This window comes from Ailuropoda melanoleuca, chromosome 5 (genome assembly GCF_002007445.2).
Source record: "Ailuropoda melanoleuca isolate Jingjing chromosome 5, ASM200744v2, whole genome shotgun sequence".
NCBI lineage: Eukaryota > Metazoa > Chordata > Mammalia > Carnivora > Ursidae > Ailuropoda > Ailuropoda melanoleuca.
This window is the reverse complement of record NC_048222.1, coordinates 37952827-37968753: the sequence shown is the minus strand read 5'-3', so window position 1 is coordinate 37968753 and position 15927 is coordinate 37952827. Positions and strand designations below refer to the sequence as shown.

Genomic DNA, 15927 nt, shown 5'->3' with positions numbered 1-15927 from the left:
TCATACAAGTTTATGGTCCAGAATGTGAAAATCCAGAAAAAGGAAAAAAGGAAAAAAGAAAATCCAAATCAGACGGCATCCTAAAATCTCATTATCTAGAGATGATGATGAACATTGATGAGAAGCAGAAACAATTTAGTCTTTCTGGATAATAATGGAAGAGGAAACTCAAGTTAGGGAGAAAGAATGAGGGAACCCCAAGTGGATTTTTCTTCAAAATAAGAGATTTTAGTCCTTACATAATTTTCTCTCTTTTTTTTAACTTTGAAGGAATTGAGAGGTTGGAGTTGCAGTGTTTCCTTTTAATGCTTGTTATTTTATTTTTTTATTTTTACTTTTATTTGTTTTAATGTCTGTTAGTTTAGGCAGAGCTTGGTCATTTCTCTTACAAAAATCAGAAGGAACAACTTATCTTGAGACAAACAGATGATGCTACTCTATTTAAGCATTTTTAAATTAAAAATACTAAATAGGAGGTAAGCCTACTGTTAGCATAGTCAGTCAACAGAAATGACTGACTTATCCAGCCATGTTCAAAAAGAACAAAGATATCATGAGGAAGTAATTATCACTTGTTCCGAACGCAAACCCAAAGAGACGGTATGTGCATTCAAAGGGTTCATTGATTCTCAGCTTCCTCCCACATTCCCTGACCCATGGTAGGTTGGTTCTGTGAGATCAGAAAGCATGGTTTCCTACCCTTGACTAGTGGCTTAGAATCCTGCCACAGTTTAGCTCACTTTCTATCTGGACCATGACCTTCACGTACAGTTCATTGTTTTTCCCAGAGTCTCTACCTTATGTTGCCTTGTTGCTCGGAAGAGTCACGTCTTAATTCCATAACCATTCTGAATGTTCCAGCTTCTTACTCATAAAATCAGGCAATACTGTTTTCTTCTTTCTTTTTAAAGATTTTATTTATTTATTTGAGAGAGAGAGAGCAGGAGAGTGCAAGCAGGTGGGAGGGGAAAGAGACAAGCAGACTCCCCTCTGAGCACAGAGGCCAAGGAGGGGCTCCATCTCAGGACCCCGAGATCATGACCTGAGCTGAAATCAAGAGTGTGATGCCCAACTGACTGAGCCGCCCAGGTGCCCCAGTGCTGTTTTCTTCTTGAGGTTATTCCTCATGGAGTCCTCTGATTCCGTGTTCTAATCGGGACTAATTGCTTCTTAGGCCTTTTCATTCATCTCCTGGGTTACTTCTTTTGTTTGTTTCTGTTTCAAGTTTTTATTTACATAGTTAACACATAGAGTAATGTTGGTTTCAGCAGTAGAATTCAGTGGTTCCTCACTTACACACAACACCCAGGGCTCATCACAAGTGCCCTCCTTAATATCCATCCCCCATTTAGCCCACCCCCCACCTCCCTCCATCAACCCTCAGTTTGTTCTCTATCATTAATAGTCTCTCATTGTTTGTTTCCTTCTCTCTCTCTTTTTTCTTCCTTCCTCTACGTTCATCTGTTTTGTTTCTTAAATTCCATATATGAATGAAATCGTTACGTTTGTCTTTCTCTGACTTATTTTAAACATAATACTTAGCATAATACTCTTTAGCTCCATCCATGTCATTGTAAATGGCAAGATCGCGTTCTTTTTTTATGACTGAGTGATATTCCACTGTATATATACCATGTCTTCCTCATCCATTCATCTGTCGGTGGACACTTGGGCTGTCTCCATAATTTGGCTACTGTAGATAGTGGTGCATGTGCCCCTTCGAATCCTGGGTTAGTTCTATGATTTCTTGAACTTGTCTTCTCTCTTGGATTCAGTCTTCATTTTGTCAGAGTACATCCTCAGGAGTTTTTGTCAGAAAGTGTGCATAACAGGGGTGGGGGTGTGGTGTGAATCTGTGTTCTGGAGTACTTAAGAACGTCTGTATTGTGCTCTCCCACTTGAATGCGAGATTCCAAGAGATTTCTCCTCAGAATGCTATAGACATTGTTCTGTTGCTTTCTAGAAAGTTCCATCACATGTGCAATATCTAATGCCAGTCTGATTGTGGTTTCCTTCTTGCTGCCCTAAGTTTTCTCCTTAAGAAGTTCTAAGGTTTCCTCTTAACTGCTGGACCTTGGAAACTTTCCCCCTTTGTCGTGAAACTTGTGTCTCTTTCCCATCGCATGTGTTGTGTAGTTGGTGAGAACAGTAACTGGCTGCTGCTTTTTTGTCTGACTGCCTCCCTTCTCCTTGGGAACTGCCAGGAACTCGCCCCTCTCCCAGGAGCTTTGGAGGCGCAGTTAATGAAGGGGTGGTCCTTCCTGCCCCCAGGGGAGCCAATCAGAGCATCCCATCTCTCCAGCCAGGGGATTGGTTCAGGGTGAACATGTGACCCACACTGAGCCAATCAGAGTACATCTTAGAGACCAATTGGGATGTTCTGAGAGAGGAGAACACCCTGTCCTGTGGGTTTGGCGCCAAGATGAAGTGAGACTGGGAATTCTGGAGACCTTCTTAGCCAATGCACGTAGAGAGTCGGACTGGGAATGAACCCACGGGGGTTCAGGAGAGGAGGGCAGAGTGTGAAAGAGAGAAAGGGAGAAAGGGAAGGAAGGAATGAATTTCCAGCAGGGAGCCTCGGGATGCAAGCAAGACTGAAGTCAGATCAGACAATACGTTCCTTTTCCCTCCACCCACTTTGAGTTGGGTTTCCATTAGATGTACATAAGAGAATCTTGATAATACAGTAATCCTTTTTACCCCTCGAATCCCCATCTTCCGTCTGCTAAGAGAGATTTCCTCTTACTATTTGACTGTTCCTTCCCTTTTATGGCTTCGGTTCTCTCCTGAAATTCCTCTTAGTTGGGTAGCAGAGTTCTGGGCTCTGGGCTCCACCTCCTATTATCTTTCCTTATTTTAAAAATCACTTTGACATTTTAATCTGTATTCTGAGACATTTCCTAGACTTTATTGTCTCCATCTCTGATTTCCTTCCATTCTATAATTTGACCGTTTTATTAGCTCTTCATTTCAGCCCCTGTATTTTTCATTCTAAGAACTATTTTATTCTGTTTGTTTCTCCCCCCACCCCCGTAGCAAGCTGCTTTTGTTTTATGAATGCCCCATCCTCCCAGTGAATCAGCATGAGTGTTCTGTTTGCTGCATCATCTCTGTTTTTCCTTTTCAGTTGCTTTGTTCATCTTGAGCCTTCTTTTTTATAAAGGTTTATTTTCCTCAAAGCTCCAGAATCCTCAGATATCCATGGAAGATGTGTGGATAAATAACTAGGTTGGTCTGTACTGGCTGGAATGGGATGTTCTCCTGCACGGTTATGCAGGCCTCTCTCCTGGGTGGGCCAGGGTCCTGGAAGTGTCTGGGGGAGGCTTGCTGACAGGGAGCAGAAATGCAAGCTCATGACCTACCACCATGCTGGAAGAAGGAAGACTCCTCTGAGGCAGAAAGCCTCCGTTATGGGGATTTTGACACGTGAGATCCCCCAAGCTCTTAAATTCTTCAAAATTGCAATTAAGCATAATGAGACTAATAAGAAAAATAGGGTTAAGGATAAGCTACTCAAAATTCCTTCAGTATTATAAACATTAACAAGAGTAACAGCACCTGTTTTTTTTGTCGTCGTTGTTTGTTTGTTTAAAGTGACGGTAGCTTGATAGAAAGTGGTGTGAGGTAGGGATAGCCTTCTGGGTTATGAAAATGAGGGTAAAATGCACAGGGAATGAGGAGCCCCTTGTCACAAGCCCTCCAAAGACAGTGCAAGTGGCCCCGAGGAGGATGGGGGTGCCTGGGAACTGTGTCTGGTACCGTGTGTCTCTGGGTTCAGCTTGCTTGGCATTCAGCAGCTGTTACTGGTGGCACAGAACATAGCGTGCAGGGAAAATTGCACACCAGCCAACGCACCTTCCACCTTGTACGGACATGCTCCTCTGTATCAGTCCCATAAGAGCCAGTGCGGATGGCGGAGAGCCCCTTTGTGGCAGAACAGATCACGTTTTCTCCCTGCGGAGCCGCTGTCTGTGTGTTTTCCGTCAAAGTCTGTTGAGGAACATCAGGAAGGGCAAGTCTACAGGTTTGCCAGCAGAACTCCCATTTTATTTGGAGAGTTGTTCTCAGGATGTTTTCCTGGGGTCGAATGCCAAGGCCACCTGTTCCATATAGAGGCTGCCACAACTGGCCCAGCTATGCTTCCAGCAGTTTGAATTGCCCCAAGGCCCCCTTGCTTTGGGTAGAGTTTTCTCTGAGGCTCTGGGGCTTCAGCGACAAGCTAGCTTCGCCTTGGCCTATGCTGACTCACAGTTTCCTTGTTCTGGCTCCTCAATCAATTGGATACCCTATTCCTGCTTCCTTTCTCCACATTTCAGGTTCACTGGAAGTATCCTTGCCTATTTCCTACTAGGATTTACTCTTTCTTTTACTTACAACTTTTTTTTTCCCCCAACAGGTTTTTGGTATGGAGGAAATTTGAATTCTTTGTACCCAGTCTACATCTCACATTGGACATTCTCTCCACTACTTTTTTTGTCTTTTTGACTTTGACCAAGGCTTGTCACAGTTCTGAGCTTCAGTTTACTATCTGGACGATGGGAACACTAGCATTATCCATCCTGCCTACCTCACAGGGACTGGGAAAGGCTGGAGGGACGTGGGAATCATCTCGGAACAGAAAAAGCAGTGTAAATTTAAGTTGTTATGAAGTTCATGGAAGAAAGCCCTCCAATTTGGCAGAAGCGAAGATAGAGCCAAGAGAGGGGAAGCCACTGTTGCCCAAGGTTACCCAGAAAGCCCCCGCCTCTCGGCTCCTGGGTCCCATTCTCCTGTCAGGTCTGCAAACTGCTGGGGCTGCAGGGCTGGGGGCCCAGCAATTGAGAATTCAGAAGAGGCAGGGATGGCATAAATAATTCAGTGATTGTCGACCACGGGCCATTAAATTTTCCATGATCTGTTTTATTGTATCTGCTATGCAGCGTTAGTCGCTGCCAGTTCAGAGGCAAACCGGGCATTTCACCGCCTGCAGGAACTAGCCACTGCTCCCTGTCAGAGGCCCAAGACTGCGGAAGCCTTGGCCTTGGGCCCATCTGGGCCTCCTTCTCGAAAGGTGGTCGAACAGGGGTTCGTATCGCGGAGGAGTGAGGGCCGAGCCTCCCTCCCGCCCGTGCCAGGCTCTGAGCCACCGGTACCCAGAGCCCCTCACCTTCAAGCTCAGGACATACCAATGATGGCAATTTTAGCCTCTTGCTCTCGCTAGTGATCCTCAAAAATGTAGGGTATTAGGTCAGGGTGAGGGGCTTCGAGGGTTAACTTGTTCTGGGTCAACATGAAAGGTCACAGTCATTTCTGTAACTCTTTTTTTTTGACATTTGCACATTCCTTCCTCTCCCGGAGCCTCAAGCCCAGGCCCTAGTCCTGGCCTCACATAACTTCTGGGGAAACTTCACGGATTTTCCACTCCAGGATCGTGCTGTCGAGAATCCTCGGTGGGGTGGGGACTCCTTGCAGATGGAGAAACAAAGTCTCAGAGAAGGAAGTGGCCTTGGTCAAAGACGCAGGGCAGGCCCAGGGCCAGGTTCCGGGACTCCCAGACCAGAGCCCTGCCCAGGGCCTGGGACTCAAGAGGGAGAGTCTGTCCACCCTTGAATCATTGTTTCATCCCCTCCACTTCTCGGGGTCGTCACAGTTTCTCTGACTTGCTCACGGCGGCAGTGGGTAGGATGCTTTCCCCACTGTCCCGAGGACGACACGGTTTTCTGAGACCACATTCCCAAAGATGCCCCGTCCCCACACCACAGCAGAGTGGGAAAAGGAAGCGCCAGGTGGTGCAGACAGGTGCATGGAAGTGTGATGCTCAGGGGGCGTGGCCAGTGGGCGTGGCCTGGCCGTCCCCACGCTTCTCACTGACATGAGTAGACAGGACAGTGCAGGAAGCCGGACAGAGGCAAGAAGGAAGAGTCCTTGATCGCTTCAGGATCCCCAGTGGGCAGTGAAGTGTGGTAGCAGGAATTCAGGATGTGTCGTCAGATGGGCTGGCTCCACATTCCGGATTTGTGGCTTACACTTATGTATGTAAGGGAAATCACATCCCCTCTCTGAGAGCCTCGGTGGGGATGCCAAATCTGAGCCCACGGGATTTTTTGTGAGGCTCTGTGGTAATGACAGTTGCGAACTGCCAAAATCATTTTGACACCTCTCTCTGTCAGTTAGCCATCGCTGCTTATCAAACCACCCCAGAACTCGATGGCTGAAAACAACCATTCATTATTCCTCCAGGCTCTACGGCTTCATGGGATATATCTTATCTCGTCTGTGGTCAGCTGCGGTTGGAGAGGCAGCTCGGTTGCTCTGGGCTGGACACGGCAGCATGGGCCGGCCCAGGGTGGAGTGCCCCGGCTCTCTGACCCTCCGGCAGGCCTGCTCGGGCCAGTTTGCCTGACTGTAGCTGGGTTCTAAGAGAAAGCATGAGAGTGCAGCAGCCCCGCTGAAAGTTAGACTTGAACCCAGCACCCCATCACTTCGGCCACATCCTGTCGGCCAACGCAAGACATGGGGCCAGCCCAGATTCCAGGTGGGGGTGGGAGTGGATCCATTTCTTCATGGAGGAGCTACAAGATCACATCACAGAGGACGTGGATGCAGGGGAAGGGTGCAGGGGTGTGACCACTTGTACAATCCGATCTGCCCACGTTTGGGGTCCACGTCTTCCTTAGGGAGCTCAAGATAGACTGAGAGGCACAGAATGACAGGGCTGGGTGTGACTTTCAAGATAGAGGAAGTGGCTTTGTCCCAGGCCGCACAGCTGGTGAGAGAATAGAGTTGGGGTGAGAACCCAAGACCATGAATGTCAAGTACCATATGTCAAAACCAGCCCCCATGCAGGTTCTTCAGTCGAATTTGTTCTGGGGAAATCCAGTAGATGGTGATTTGGGGCGCTTGCATTCGTGTTCCTCTTTTGTCGTCTTGCAATTTCAGAAGGTCAAGGAGGCCTTGAGATGAGGCTTCCTGGCCTTCCCTTCTGGAAGGAACCCCTGAGGAAGGAGGACAGGCCCCAGGATGAGATCCGGATTCAGGGTCCAAGGCTTAAAGAACTTGGCTCCCGCGACTTTCTTTTGCCTTTTAGAGAAGCACATGGTGCTGGAATTGCACTTCCGCCTTGACTCTGGGATCCTGCAGTCTCACTCTAATGAAGAGAGAGCCTCAGCCCCTGTGGCCGAGACGATTGCTACAGTCTCCTAGCTGGCCTCCTTACCTTCAGACTCCCCTCCCACACCACTGCCCCAAATCCGCCTTGCCAGCAGCACCGCAGTGATCCTTCTGAGGCTTGGCTCAGCTTGTGACATCCCACCGGGGAGAACATCTGCCAGGGGCATGTGTTCCTAGGCTGGAGCTTGGGAGCCAGGCAGATCCAGGTTCAAATCTAGGTTCTGACACCCATTAGAGCCAGTGGAGTTTGGCCAAACGATGTCAATGCCCTGAGCGTCAGTTTCTTCATGTGTCATCTGCAGCCTCTCACTGGATTTTGTAAGCACTGACTGTGAAGTTGTAACCAAGTCCCGGGGACACAGCAAGTACTCAAGAGATGCTAGCAGCTTTTCCTAAAGCCATCAGTATGCCATGGCTCCCCATGGCCACAGAAATCAGACAGGTAGCCTGGCACCCAAGGCTCTCCGTGAGGCCCCAGCTGCCTCTGCAAGCTCACCTCTCACTGCTCTGGGAGCCTTACGGGAGGCTCCTCCTGCCAGCACAAGCCCTCCTCCTCCCTCGGCCACCTTAGTCCCCCAGGGTTCTCCCACCTTTCACCTCCTCCCAGCTACTCTCTGTGCTGGTTTGCTAGCTGTTCCAGCTGTCACTGCGAACCGTGACTTTTACTGCATCATCTGACTATCTCATGGCTCGGGTGGGGAAAAAGTTCGAGAAAGACTTGTCTGGTGGTTCTGGCTCTGAGTGTCTCCCTGTGGCTTTTGTCACAGGGTAAGTGGAAATGCAGCAGCAAGGGCTGGAGTAACTGAGGCTGCCCAAGGTGAACTCCCCGCGTGGGCTAGCTTGGGCTTCCTCGCAGCATGGCAGCCTCAGGGAAGTCTGGTGGCTTCCAGGAAGGTTGGGGCGTTGTGTGAGCAAGGTGGAAACTGCAACCCCTTTATGACTTATGTCAGAAGTCACAGAGGGTCACTTCTGCTGTACTGTATTGATTGAACGGGTCACAAAAGCCTGCTGGATTTCAAAGGGGGAGGGAACACAGACTCTGCCTCTTCATGGGAGAAGTGTCCAAGTCATTGTGAGAAGAACAGGTAGGATGGGAGATTTTGCTGTGGCCATCTTTGGAAAGTACACTCTGCCACGCCGGCTGGGTGTCGTGCTTTGTGACCGGGGGAGGCGAGGTGGCCATGGACTCTGGAACCAGCCTGCCTGGGCCCCCGCTGACTGGCTGTGTCACTGGGTGAGTTCATTCATGGCACTGAGCCTCAGTTTCCTTCCCTGGCAAATGAGGACTGAAGCAGTCCCTTCCTCCTGGGGTGGTTGTGAGAATGAAGTGAGTTAGTGCGGGAAGAGCCCCTAGAACAGCACACAGTAAAGTGCCCCGTCAGTGTCCACTGTCACTGTTACTGATGTCATTAGTATCGTCAATTACAATTGCTATGTAGTGATTGATTAGACAGAGCTTTCAAGGTAAGGAAGACTAACACAATGCTACTTACGGAGTCATGAATGATTGTGGCGCTGATGTCCCGTGGGGCTCAGGGAGAGGCTGATTTTCTACTCACGGGTCCAATTCCCTGTTACAGCCCAAGCCGTAATCGAAAGTCTGGGTAACACATAGGGGTGTGGGACACTGACAAAATTTAAACCAACACGTTTCGATCATCATCATTATCATTTGAACTGCAGGATTTCAGGCCCCAGCGAGTATTTTTATTGCTTGCCCAAGCCAGGTGGATTTCCAAATCTCTGGACTGAAGGATGCCTGGTATAACCCCAACCTCCCCTTCAAACATCACCCTGCAGTTCTGAAAGTGCAGCTTTCACTAACTAGCTGTCTGTAAGGATAGACTAATGCTTCCTTTTTTGTCCAGGGAGTACGTTGTGGATGCACTGTGGGACAGTAAGATGGCCATGCCTCACTTGGGTCCCTCAGTCTTGTTTCCACCTCTGACATGCCTTTGCGTCAATCACCCAGCAGCTCTTTTGTCAGAGTTTTGCAGAGAGCTCCCTTGGAATTTAAGCCCCTCACTGGTGGCTCCTGACTGATGATTGATGTGGGGGAACGCACAGAGCCAAGCTCCCTTGTCTGGCTTGGAATAACTCTGAGAAGCAACTCAATGGCAGAGTTCCCTTCAGGGGCAGGGGGAGGCTGCCCCTTGTGGAGCTTTGCCCAAGGTCACATCCCAGCCCAACCTTGCTTCCTCCCCATCCCTGTCCTACTTGCCCCGATCATTTACTGGTTTCTCCTGGGAGGGCTTTCCTAATAAATCGTTCTCCCATGAATCCTCATCTTGGGGGCTGCTTCTGGAGAGTGTGAATGGAGAGGAGCATGATGCACGGGGCCCAGAGGGAGAGGACGACCAGGGCTGCACCTGCTGTGGGGGGCTGCTCGGCCCCTGACCCCGGTGTTCCTGTAGGGCTTAGCATCTGAGCCACTTTGTTTTCCAGCAGTGATTCCTCCATCGGTTTTGAGGAGTTACCTGTCTTGACACCAGATCTGGGTTTTGTACTTCTCAGAGGTGCTCAGTCCCACTGGTCCTCTGGGCCCCTGGGTGAGGGGAGCTAAACATCCCATTCTTTAGACTGCCTGTCATGTCAACTTCTCCTGGGCCGAGGGCCTGGCTTTGGCCCAAACTCCATCATGCCTACCACGGTGGGAGCCTTGATGGCTCCCATTGCCCATTTTTGACCCGGATGGACCCTCTACTCTGGGCTCCAATGAAGTGCTATGCCAGGGCTGTGGGATTTGGTTTTCTAGAGGCTGCCTGGAAGGAATGCAACCCCAATCTGCAGGAGAGTGGTAACTCCCTGTGGAGATAACCTTGACCTATGAGAGACAGGAGACGGGTAGGAGCCAGGAGATAAATTGTTCCCTTCTCCCCATAAGGGCCCATTCCCAGAGTCAGGGATTCCATGCAGCCTGTCTGGAAGACATCCCACACCAGTGAGAGATGGACTGTAAGGCCTTGTCTGGCTTAGTAACACCCCACCTCACATTCACTTTCCCTCCTTCCCTGACTCGTTTCCTTTTTCCCTTCATTCTTGCTACCTGGGGATTGCGGTGCAGGTGGCAGTGATTGGGGTTGGGTCTACACCGTGCATCATGGCCAGAGAAGAGGTTCGTGGGGACGGGGGGAGAGGGTACCCCCGGGGCGGGGGGAGGTCTCTATCCGGGACTTCGTCCTCTGGTGCAACAGCTTCCCACCTGAGCTCCCGGCAGCTGCTTGGACGCCCTGGTCTCCTCTGCCCCCTGGCCCGAGTGGTCTTTTGAAAGTATGTCACTTCCCTATTGAAACCGTTTTCATGGCTCCCCATTGTCCTGGGGTTAAGACCAAGGTCCCAACCCAACAGTCAAGGCCTGTGCTCTGGGCCCCAGCTTCCCCATGGAGCCCACATCCTAACTTTGGGATCTGCTGTCATTTTCCTAGACTCCTCATGCCCCTTCTTCCCTGTCCCCATGTCTCTGCATATTGTGCTCTCTCCCTCCCTCAGCCTTCCAAGTTCAACCTCAATCCCGCTCCCTCATGAGGTGGCAATGTTGCCTCCTGACCACCCTTAACTAGCCGGCAGACTGGAAGTCCCTCTGCCCTCTCTCGAAGTCTGCCAGGGGCTTCGCCTACCTTTGGTGAAGCCCCCAGCATAGTCTCTGGGGACTGTTGATTTGCCCTCAACTCCCCCACCCCTCGACTGTGCTGCACGTAGTAAACTCAGGAGACACGTTTACATGAATGGATGATCTATCTGTGTAATCCATACACCTTTCGCACAGGTCAGTCCTGCCCCCAGAGCCAGACAAATCCCATGCCCAGTTTGGGTCCAGGCACACAACCCCGACATCACTAATCACGCTCCCTGTCCCCTACAAGACCAAGTGGAGAAGTACAAACAGGGACGTGTGTCAGGGTGCAGGGGACTGATACTCCCAGCACCCATATGGCCGAGGGGTCCAGTCCTTGGCTGGAAGGACTTGAGCGGGTCGTGCAAATCTGAGATCTGCCATTTATCTAGTGTGTAACTTTGAGCAAGTGACTTCCCTGTACCCGGATTTCCCCATTTGTACAAGGGAAAGAGACCCCAATCTGCCGGAGTTGCCAAGAGGGAGGGAGGGTGGGATGAACGTTGATGTTGTCTATTGCCGTGTAGCAAGGTGCCAGGGCACTTAGAGAATTAATACATTATTATCGTTCAGGTTCTGTGGGTCCACTGCCCCCAGCCAGGCGTTCTTGCTGGAGGTCTCCCAGGAGATGGTGAGCAGGTGGCAGCTGAGCGGCCGTGGCTGCGGGCTCACCTGGCCTGCACAGCTAAGGTGGCCGAGCCCTTGGCCGTCGTTGGCTGCTGACTATGCGCGGAGAGCTCCACCGGGCTGTTGACCGGAACGGCCATGCGTGGCTTCCCATGTACTTGGGCATCTCACGGTATGGGGTGCTGAGAGGCAGCCTCTGAGACCGAGTGTTCCAAGAACCCCAGGCGGAAGCTGCAGGGTTTCTGGGGGCTTAGCCTTAGAAACCCAGTACGTCACTTCCGCCGCATTCTACTGGTCTGCTCTTTGATCAAGCAAGTCACTGAGGCCCGCCCAGGTTTAAGGTTTGCACCTCGCCTTTGGCTGAAAGCAGAAGCACAAAGTTGCCTTTAATCTACCACAATGAGATCTTGCACAGAAAGCACAGTATCAGCTGCCCAACATGTGTTGGACACATATCAGTGTGGGGATGCCCCCTTCCCGCACTCATTCAAGCGGTCTCCAGCTCAGGAGAACCTCAACCCATCTGTCCGCCAGCCTCCCCTCAGCCTCACCGGGGAGCAGTCAGGTGAGGGACAGGCAGTGGGACAGGCAGGCAGGATGGCAGGTTCTGAGCCTTCTAAACCGCCTGAGGCAGCAGAAGGACCTAGAAGCCCAGGTTCTAGCTCTAATTACACCACGGAATTTAATTGCTTGAGCAAGTCCATTGGCCTCTCTGGATTCAGTTTCCCCATTTGTTAAGCGGGGGGATTGGACTGGATGAGCTCTGTGGCTCTTTCTGGCCCTGCCTTTCGATGATTCTCCTGCTGTGCTGGAATGTTCCCCATCACTATCCCGGGGGGCTCTGGGGACTCACAAACTGATGGCCAGGATGTGGGACTTGATATTTTTTTCTATCCTCCCTGCAGGGACTGTCTCGATTTTCATCTTTGGCGTCACCTGGGCACTAAACCTTGCCCAAGCTCTCAGAGGTGCCTGACTTCCCCTCATGGGCTCAGACTTTAAAAGTCCCTTTTGTAAATGAGGTGTTGGTAGCGTTAAGATGATGGGACCTCCCCACCTCTCCCTGACCCTCCTGGGAACCTCCAGGGCCTTGCTTAGGTCAGGTCACATGGTAGCCACCCCCACCTTAGCTGGGCCCAGCCTCCTATTCATACTTAGTGAGTTTTCCAGTTGATTTCCTAGGAGTTTTTTGGTTAAGTAAGATGTGGTTCCCAGAAAGGCTGACAGCATTTGGAGATTTCTCAGACTTCACCCTCCACTGCAAGTGGGAAACCTTCTGCCTCTGGAAATGTGACCAAAATCATATGCTTTTATTCCTCAGGTTGTCTACCAGGAACCACCTCCAGGCCATGGGGAACTGACTGCATTTTCAAATGAGGTAGAAAAAAGTTTCAACACACAGGGTCCCCTCCCAGCCATCCTCCTGATGACTGTTTCATAATTATTTCTTGGAATTTAACATGAGCTGAGCCTTGAAAGGGGTGAATTTAGCTAGACGCAGGGAAGAGGGAAGAGATTTACTGGGCAGAAGAGGGGTCACAAGGGAGCAAAGCCCAGGACGTGACACTGAGAAAGCTGTCTCGGGGGAGCAAAGGACCCTCACGTGTTGGAATGGGGCACAATTGTCTAGACATAGGTCCTCTTTGCTTGCTTTCATTCATTCATTCCCCTACTCATTCTCTCATTCGCTGGGCCCCTGCCGTGTAGGGCCCAGGGCTGGCGCCTGGAAGTAGGGTGGTGAACAAAAGCAGAAAGCTTCCCTGCCTTACAGTCTAGGGGATGAGGCAGATGATAATCAAATCCAACGCGTGGACAATTCCAGCTGGGGCTCCGTGAGTAACAGGTACATGGTGTGATGAGGCCTTTGCTAGAGTAAGGGCAGGCTTCCCTGATGCTGGAGGCCTGACCTGAGAATGAGTAGGGGCTAACTGTAGGAAGGGGAGAGGGAAGTGCTTTCCGGGTAGAGGCGGCAGCATGTGCAAAGGTCCTGGGCAGAAAGGAGCATGTCTAGCACTAGGAACCCAAAGAGAGGCAGTTGGGGAGGGTAAGTGGGATTTTTTCCCCCTGCATATAAATGAGCTGGGCCTTTAACCCCCCGCCCCCCAAAACCGGGAAACAGCTGTTGGCTTTGAAGGCGTGGGCGGCAGATATGCTCTATCTGCGTTTCGGCAACATCCCACACGTGGACTATGGATTAAAGGTGGCCACAGTGGGTGTAGGGGGACAGTTAGGAGGTTATTGCACTTGTCCAGTGGACCCAGGTGGCCACAGTGGAGTGACTGGAGGGTTCTGAGAGATTCTCAGGAGGTCAGATTGCCATGGTTTGCAGGTGGGTTGCCTGTGGGGGGAGAACGAGAAGCAGATGTCAAGGACGTCAGCCGTTTCTGGCTTGGGCATCTTGATGGCGGCTGGTGTTGACCCAGGTGGGGAAGGCCGGAGGAGAGGTCAGCCAGGTGATACACTTCGGGAAATTTCAGGCTGCAGGTACCTGCAGGCCACATGTTAAGAGGCAGTTGGCTCTCTGGGTCGGAGGCTCAGGTGGCTGTGGGTTCTGAGAGCCACCTCCGAGTCGTCTGGTCTAGGTGGTCACTGAGCCACTACAGTAGGAAGACTAAGGCGGGGGAGCTGTCCCTCTGCCGCCAGGGGGATGTGGATGGCATTACGACTGAGAAAGAGTAGAGCCAGGGAAGGGTGCCCCAGCCCTGGCGGAATGTCTGGCCTGCAAAGAAGACCATGAAGGAAACACAGACCCTGAGGCTGAGGAAGACGTGGTCACTGCTGCCAGGGTCTGTAAAGTCGAGGCAGGAGACCCTGAATGTCTGGCCTTGCAGGATGGCGGGCCTCTCCGCCTACACCCCGTTGTCCACTCACGGGATGCTCACAACCGTCTTCTTGCCAATCACACCCAGATGCTCTTCTGCAGGCCCCACCTGGTACCCCACCTAGAGCTTAGCCATTGGCCACTCCAGTACTCACACAGGCCGCCAGCAATCAAAACAAAGGAAGAACCTTCAAATGTTTCTGTTTGGCTTCCGGAAATGAGGCTTTGTGGCATTTTTAAGCCCTAGTTGGAAAGGGCATTGGGGCGTATAGCTGGAAGCCCACTGCCTTTGTCCCCCACCCCTGTCCCCCGTTCTCCCCCTCCCACACGCTCTGTCCAACAAGGAGGAAATGGAGAAACAAGGGGTGAAAATTGGCCTTTCACATCTAGGGACTAGCATTTAGAAAAACCCAATTTCAGTGGGCTCCGATGAAGCCTGTAATCTGGCATCCAATTCAATTCACTTCAATTAGATTCAAGTCCATTCAGTTCAACTCAGTCAATTCAAATTAATCCAAGGAATTTATGAGAGTCTGCTGTGCTAGCTTGGGTGGGAGAGAGACCTCAACGTTTCAGGGCCTGGGGGGATCCGGTCTCTTTGAGGAGCCAATTGGGCTGTGGGTGGAAGCCAGGTGCGGGGGGCGGGAGGGGAGTGGACAGGGCCAGCAGGTCACAGCCCGTTTCCTGGTAAGATGGCCGACGTCACGTCTGTCTTTGCTGGGCTGGAGGTACACGGAGATGCCAGAAGGGACACAGGCTAGCCTGCCATCTGCCTTGTTCTCGACAGATTATTGTCTCCTGCTCACAACACCAAGGAAAAGAGATTGGCCGGTTTTCACCACATGGGAACAGTAGGTGCGCTGTTGCAGGAAAGCATGAGGGGGGCAGCCGCGGGGCCACATCCCTTGTGACCGCTGATCTAGGAAGCTGGACCCAAGGCCCCTCGTGCTCCCACCTGGTCTGCAGACACCAAATCCAGGCCCCCAAGGCTGGAACATCCACTGCCCCTCCTGTCTCTGAGAGATCAGACGCAGGGGACCCATTTTCTAGATGAAGGCAGCTGAGGATGAGGGAAGCAAAGGGGTCTGGGAACCCTTCCGTTAAACCATGAGCTCCCTGAGAGCAGAACTGTGTTGGAACAGTCTTTCTGACCCCTCGGCCGCAGGCTCTAAGTCAACATTAATTAGATATTTTCAATTCTCGAAGAATGAATTTGTTCGTGGCCCCACAACCAAGAAGGAGAAAAGCAGGGTCCTTCACCTCCTCTTGGGGGCATGTCCATGTGCCCCCATGGGAAACAGAGAAGGCAGCCAGAAGTGAGGTGCCTCCATTATAACCCCATGTATATACTTAGCATGAGATGGTAGAGTCACTATCTAGACTATTTCACAGATGAACAAACTGAGGCCCAGGAGACCAAATGACTCACCCCAGTCACATGGAGAGTTTAGTGGGAGGGGCAGAACGGCCTTGTGGACAGGGCACATTCTTTCGGAGTCTGCCTGACCTTTGCTAGCTGTGTGACTTTGGGCAAATGACTCAGCTCTGAGCCCCAGTCTTCCGCTCGGGAAACCTGGGGTCGCAATCCCTATCTCCTGGAGTTGGGGCTGAGTGTCCTGCGAGGCAGAGCTGTAAAATGGCTTGCCTGGGCCCTGTCAACGGGCTAGACACCTGCTTCGTGGAAGGTATCAGAGAATGCCAAGCGTAGGGCGAGTAG

General features: G+C 51.3%; 1 long non-coding RNA gene across 1 annotated transcript; it reads left to right on the top strand.

Moving 5' to 3' along the window:
• Positions 1-8194: 8194 nt before the first annotated feature.
• Positions 8195-15312, top strand: LOC109490593. Its single transcript, XR_002143922.2, has 3 exons — positions 8195-8234; positions 12711-12767; positions 14998-15312. It is a non-coding gene; the product is annotated as an uncharacterized LOC109490593 (long non-coding RNA).
• The last annotated feature ends 615 nt before the right edge of the window (positions 15313-15927 follow it).